At 42.3% G+C, this 6,715-nt stretch overlaps 1 pseudogene; it reads right to left on the bottom strand.

Moving 5' to 3' along the window:
• Positions 1-2,622: 2,622 nt before the first annotated feature.
• The window catches only part of LOC131478782 (histone-lysine N-methyltransferase PRDM7-like), a 65,612-nt pseudogene continuing 61,519 nt past the window's right edge, over positions 2,623-6,715 (bottom strand).

The following is a 6,715-nucleotide window of genomic DNA, read 5'->3' as shown; positions in this document are numbered from 1 at the left end:
CAGGATGGATTTCTGACTACATTGTGTCTTCCAAAATAAGATGGTTTGAGGTTAGGACAGATACAGAGAAACAGCCTGGCTACCTGCTTTCACTTGGGTTAAGCCTGTCCTACTATTTGTTCCTCATGTACTAGAAACAGCTGGCATCCACCAAGTGATCCTGTGTGATACGTCAATTATCTTCTTTTTTTTTTTAATTTCTATGACAGCTTTAGAAATCCAAAAGGTCTGTATCAGCAGATCTTTTCACAAATGAACCAGTCCAATGCAACCCAACTACCATTCTGTAGTTTCACTCTTAGACTACCTTCATAGCTTAGACCTCAGGGACCTCTACCACATCTGTTGAGGATGTCCTCTTCATTCATGTTTCCCTGTACTTCTCTGTCCCCCAAAGCCTTCACTTGGATCCCTGGCACTTTGTCTGAAAAGCTACTTGAGGCTATCTTTTTGTGTTGAAAAGAACTCTGATCACTCAGGGTAGAATTTCCTTCTTGACACTCTTTATGAACAGGAAGAGTTCTATGAAGGAAGAAGCCACACAACAGGAGATCCACAAATTTGGAAGACACATTTTGTTTAAGATGAGCACCTATGAGTAGATCTGTGTTTCTCAACCCAAAATAAGTGCAACTTGATGTTTTGTGCTACTGCTCTGGCTAGGCAAGGGACAGTAATGCTCGTTCCTGAGTCTGAGACAACCTAACTACCACTGACTCATGCCTACGCCAAGGATTGCTTTTCCTCCCTGTCACACAAATCATGTGAAAGACTATCGTCAGGTGTCATGCCTCTCTGTATTGACCAATCTCAGCGTTTGCCTATTTTCCATGCATTGGACCTTCCCACTTCCAAGATTACTCCATCCATTGACTGACTAGCTCTCTGACCCCAATTTCAGATACCCACTGCCCTCTGATAGGTTTACACATAAGACTCTATCAACCTCAGTGAGATGACCCAAATCTCCACAAGAGTCTTTTTTACTCAGGAAAATCTAGACGGGGGAAAACAGCGTGGTGGTGAGGTGCGTTAAGCTTCAGACTGCAGTGCTGCCAGCCTGTATATATGATTGCTGGACTCGTAGCTATGCTGCTTCTGAGCAACCCCCCTGAGAGTACGTCTGGGAAAACAGCAGACTATGGCCTTAGTTTGTAGATGCCACTATGTGCGAAACCTGAAAGAAATTCTTTGGCCCTGACCTAAATCTGGTCCAGCCCTTGTTGTTGGGGCTATTTGGGAAATGAGCCAGCAGATAATGGATTTCTCTCTTCCCTGTTTGTAGCTTTTCAAGTAAATAGAAAAGTCTTTCTAAAGAGGCAAACAGACATGAAAACCAGACCTATTCTGAAACACTTGGCTGTGCTCATACTCATATTTCACTCAATTGTATTATTCAGCAAATCTCCATTTCCATGGACATTCTTAAGCACAAAATTCACATGACAACATCGCATTGAAACAATGACTAAATAGAAACATATGGCTTTTTTTTGGAGGGGGCGGGGAGCATGGAGAAAATGTAAAATAAACTGTTCATGATCCAGAGGGAACTTCCATAGTAGAAGAGCTGCAAAGTGACCAAGACCTTGTTTTTTGTGTTGGGCCCTCTCCAAAGGGGGTGTTGTGGGATATTTTTGTGCACCAAGTATTTAACAAGTAAAAGAACTAAATGAAAACGGTATCAATTGTACCCAGGAGTCAAAGACATAAAAAATGGGTCAGGATTTGGTTACACTGGTTTAAGTCACTGACTATGACACTAGTATGCCGTAGAAGCATTAGATTGAGCTCTGGTTGCTCCATGTTCAATCTCCTGTGTGTTACTGTACCCAGGGAAAGAGCACAAGATGGTTCAAGTGCTGAAATACATGGGAGACCTAGATGCATTCCAGACTCCTGGCTCAAGCCAGAGATAGTTTTGGCAGGTGCAGCATTAAATCTAATTGCATTTATATATGTATATATATATACATATATATTATATTACATATTTATATATATCATATGCAGATACATGGTTGGTGTAGAGACAGAGAGGAAATCTTCTGCCTTTTGATTCACTCCCCAGTGGCCACAATAACCAGAGATGTGTCCATTCAAAGTCTTGAGCCAGGAACTTCTTCCAGGGTCCCCCATGTGTGTGTAGTATCCCAAGGCTTGAAGCCATCCTCACGTGCTTTCCCAGACCACAAACAGGATTCTGGAAGGGATTTGGAGCAGTCAGGACATGAACCGGTGTCCATATGGGATCCCAGCATGTCCAAGGTGAGGACTTTAGCCATAGGATGCCATACTATGCCCTAGTGCAGCTTTTGGGGAATAAAACAGTAGGTGGTGATCTCTCCTTTCTATCTCTCTCTATCTCTGTGCTTGAGTCTCTTATAACTCTTCCTTTTATTTGATAAGTAAGTCTTTGTTTTTGCTAAATGGAAATCACATTTGAATTGAACTTTGGCAGCACTTACAATACATTTGACTCCTTAGAGTTGAATCACAAATATTCCCAAGGGGACTCCTTTGCTTATTTCAACACAACAGTGCTACTTACCTCTCACTGTTGTGAGCTCTTCCTTTTTCTTCCCTTCTTTTTCTTCTCGTTGCTTCCCTTGATACCCAGCTTCTGGCCATACTCATCCCCATACCATATTAGCAGCTCACAGCCTGGTTTGATGACCTGGCAGGTGCGGTAAAATATCTGCCTGTGGTACTTACTGGAAGGCCACCAAATTCTGCTCCTCATCATTGCGGGCACAGTTCACATATCTGGGGTGGAGGTAAATGCTGAGTTTGAATGCTCTGTCACGTTCAAATCTCGTGTGTTCTGTAATAGCCTCCACCCTGCTTGAATCCCAATTCTGCAAGAGCTCTCCCAGAAAACATACACCTCTCTCATGAGATCAGTGAACTCCCAGGTACAAGTTGTAGATACAGTGTTCATTGTGATAAGTATGCTTTCTTCCTTCCTTCCTCACTAGTCATCCTCAAAACTCAAGCCCACCTTACTCCCACCTTGACTGCCATGAAGCACACAGAGTTTCCCTAAACTCCAAATTTCATTCAGTTTTCTGCTACAGAATTGGATGAGTGGACACACTCCTTACATCTAGCTTTCCACACATGCTCCACACCTCAGCTTTCCCAAAGGCAATCCTTTGGAGTCCTTTCTCTTGGATCTTTCTCCTGGATCTTGGGAGTCCAAGATCCAGATCCAGAAATGTAGATGAGTCTTCATTGTTTCTTATCCTCTCACAGAACTGCTCACAGAAACCTTTGTCCAGATACAGCTTCCTTCTCTCATCCACATCCCAGGTTTGGTTTTGTTTTGCTTAATTGATAAAGTTTAGTGTTTTATTTTTATTTGAGAGGCAGAGAAGCAAAGAGGACAAGGGGAAAAAGACAGAGATGCCAGGAGAACAGGTGGAATGGGGACACAGAAAGGACACAGTGGCAGGCAGGAGCTTCAACCAGGTCTTCCACGTGGGCACAGAGGTCAAAGATTGAGGACATTCTCCAAAACTTCCCTGGATGCATGGGGAAGCCACTGGTTTGGCAGTAGAGCAACCAGTACTTGGGATGCAGGCTTCACAGTCACTGCCTTAGCCCACTGCTTGTCAATGCCTGTCCCCAGAACCCAGCTGTTTACTCTTTTTTTTTTTTTTTTTTATCTTTCACTGTCTCATCGATTGAAGGTCTTATGTCTGAAGTTGTTCTGACAGTGTATAATTGTCAAAAGACTAAGAAACATTACTGCCAGGCACCAATTTCATGGAATCTCCATGTATTTAGGAAATTTTTGACACTGGAAGGGCTTAATCAATGCTAATTAGAGAAAGAGTGAGTCTAATGGCCCCAGTTGATCTAGATTCCTCAAGGCCCATCTTTGTGTTCTGTTTATTAAGCATAGTGATTTATGTTATGGTAAGAAAGCAAGAATTAACAGCATCAAAGATGAAAAAGGCAACATAACAACAGACACCGCAGCCATTAAGGACATAATTAGAAATTACTACAAAGCGCTGTACTCCAACAAATCAGAAGACCAACAAGAAATGGAAAAGTTCTTAGGCTCACACCACCTGCCAAAACTTAGTCCAGAGGCAGCAAACGAACTGAACAAACCCATAACTGAAGCAGAGATTGAATCAGTGATTAAAGATCTCCCATCAAAGAAAAGCCAGGCCCTGACGAAAACGCTACAGAATTCTACAAAACATTCCGAACACAACTAACCCCAATCCTCTACAAACTCTTCAAAACAATAGAAAAGGAAGCAACCCTGACAAACTCGTTCTATGAAGTCAACATTACCTTAATCCGAAAACCAGACAGAAAACCAACAGAGAAAGAAAACTACAGACCTATCTCTTTGATGAATATTGATGCTAAGATTCTCAACAAAACCCTAGAAAATAGAATTCAAAAACACATCGGACAGATCATTCATTCAGATTAGGTAGGATTCATCCCTGGAATGCAGGAATGGTTCAACATCCGGAAATCCATATATGTGATACACCACATCCAAAAACTGAAAAACAAAAATCACATGATCGTATCAATAGACGCAGAAAAAGCTTTCGACATAATCCAACACCACTTCCTGCTAAAAACCCTAACCAAGGTAGGCATTGATGGAATAAACCACAACATAATCAAAGCGATATATGAAAAACCCAACGCCAGCATCATACTGAATGGAGAAACACTGGAACCCTTCCCATTGAGATCTGGAACAAGACAGGGATGTCCACTTCCTCCAATACTATTCAACATAGTCCTAGAGGTACTCGCTGAGGCCATAAGACAAGAAAAAGCAATCAGAGGAATCCAAATGGGACACAAATCAAGCTCTCACTGTACACTCTCACCATACACTAAGATCAAATCTAAATGGATAACAGATCTAAACCTACATCAAGAAACCTTCAAACCTTTGGAAGAAAAGGTTGGAAATACTCTGCAAGATCTGGGGGTAGGTCCATACTTCCTAAAAAGGACACCAAAGGCAATAGCAATCAAGACCAGAATAAACAAATGGGATTTCATCAAACTAAGAAGCTTCTGTACAGCAAGGGAAATAATCAACAAAGTAACAAAGTAACCCACAGAATGGGAGAAGATATTCACGCACTACATAGGTGATAGAATATACAAAGAGCTACAAAACAACCAAAATGTCAAAACAAACAAGCCACTCAAGAAATGGGCATGGGAAATGGGCAGACACTTCACAAAAGAACAAACCCAAATGGCAAATAAACATACGAAAAAATGCTCAAGTTCCCTGGCTTTTAATTGATTGGGATGATACTCTGCTGGCTCTGCCTGCCGTCCAGAGAGGGTATGCCTAAGAAGCCGTTGAACTTGGCTGGACAATAAGATGCGGGTTTCTATGTTTGGTATATGCTTGCAATGGAGGAATCTCAACTGAACTTGAACTGTGGTTATGCAAAATGTGGAGGAATCCACTATGGTGGGAGGGTTTGGGGAGGAGTGGGGAGAATCCAAGTACCTATGAAACTGTGTCACATAATACAATGTAATTAATGAATAAAAAAAAATAGTATTTATATAGAATATGCTTTTAGAAACAGGTCATGACATTCACAGGTCATTAGAATAAACATGAAAGAGGACATATGATGCAAAAGTCACGGAGGAAAGTAAAGGAGAAAGGAAAGAGATCTTGTCTTGGAGAGAAATATCCTGTATAGTTGTAACATGCCATGGCTCTTACCTCATCCAGTTGGCCAAAGAAGTATCCTTTCCATCCACGTACTCATAGCTGTTCCTGCCCTTGGCTATCTGAGTTTCAAAAAAATAGGTTAATACGTTTCTGAAATGGGTGTAGTTCAGCAGAATTATTAACAACTCTATCCTCATGTTCTGTGACATTACATGACTCCGACACATGTTGAGACTTTACATAGTGTTGGTACACATTTATTCTGGTTTATTTCCCTACAGTAGAAGCCCATAGAGGAGATTGCCACTGCTTTATTTTTAACAGCTCAGTGATTTTCTCTAGGCTAATATTTATTTATTTTTTGGAATTATTTATTTTTATTACAAAGTCAGATGTACAGAAGAGGAGACAGAGAGAGAGATTGGAAGGTCTACCATCTGATGAGCCACTCCCCCAACTAACCACAGCAGCCGGTACTGTGCCGATCCGAAGCTGGGAACCAGGAAACTCTTTGGGGTCTCCCATGCAGATGCAGGGTGCCAAGGCGTGGGCTGTCCTCAACTGCTATCCTAGGCCACAAACAGGGAGCTGGATGGCAAGTGGAACTGCTGGTATTAGAAAGAGTGCCCAGTTTTGATCCCAGCAGGTTCAAAGTGAGGACTTTAGCCACAAGGCCACGACGCCGAGCCCTGTGCTAATCTTTACAGCCTGGCTGATCATGTTGGCTCAACTCATGCCATAATGTGTAGAAGGACACATGAACCAGTCTCATGCTAGGTAGGTGAAAAGCCATCAGACTGGAAAGGGATGTGCTTCTTACCTGCCAGCTGTACCCACTGTCAGCTTCATCTTCTACTTCTGTGATCTTGCCCTCAAAAGGACCAAAGTGCAGCCCCAAAGGCAGATCAGATGCTTCATTAAATACTCCAAGCCCAGCTTCCGGAATGCTCGATGGGCCAACTCGAAGTCCAGTGGGCACACTGAGGAGAGCACGACTAGGATGTCCCTTTTCCACTGGATTGTCCT

The sequence above is a fragment of the Ochotona princeps genome, chromosome Y (genome assembly GCF_030435755.1).
Source record: "Ochotona princeps isolate mOchPri1 chromosome Y, mOchPri1.hap1, whole genome shotgun sequence".
Lineage (NCBI taxonomy): Eukaryota > Metazoa > Chordata > Mammalia > Lagomorpha > Ochotonidae > Ochotona > Ochotona princeps.
The sequence above is the reverse complement of the archived record's forward strand: the minus strand, read 5'-3'. Positions and strand labels throughout refer to the sequence as shown.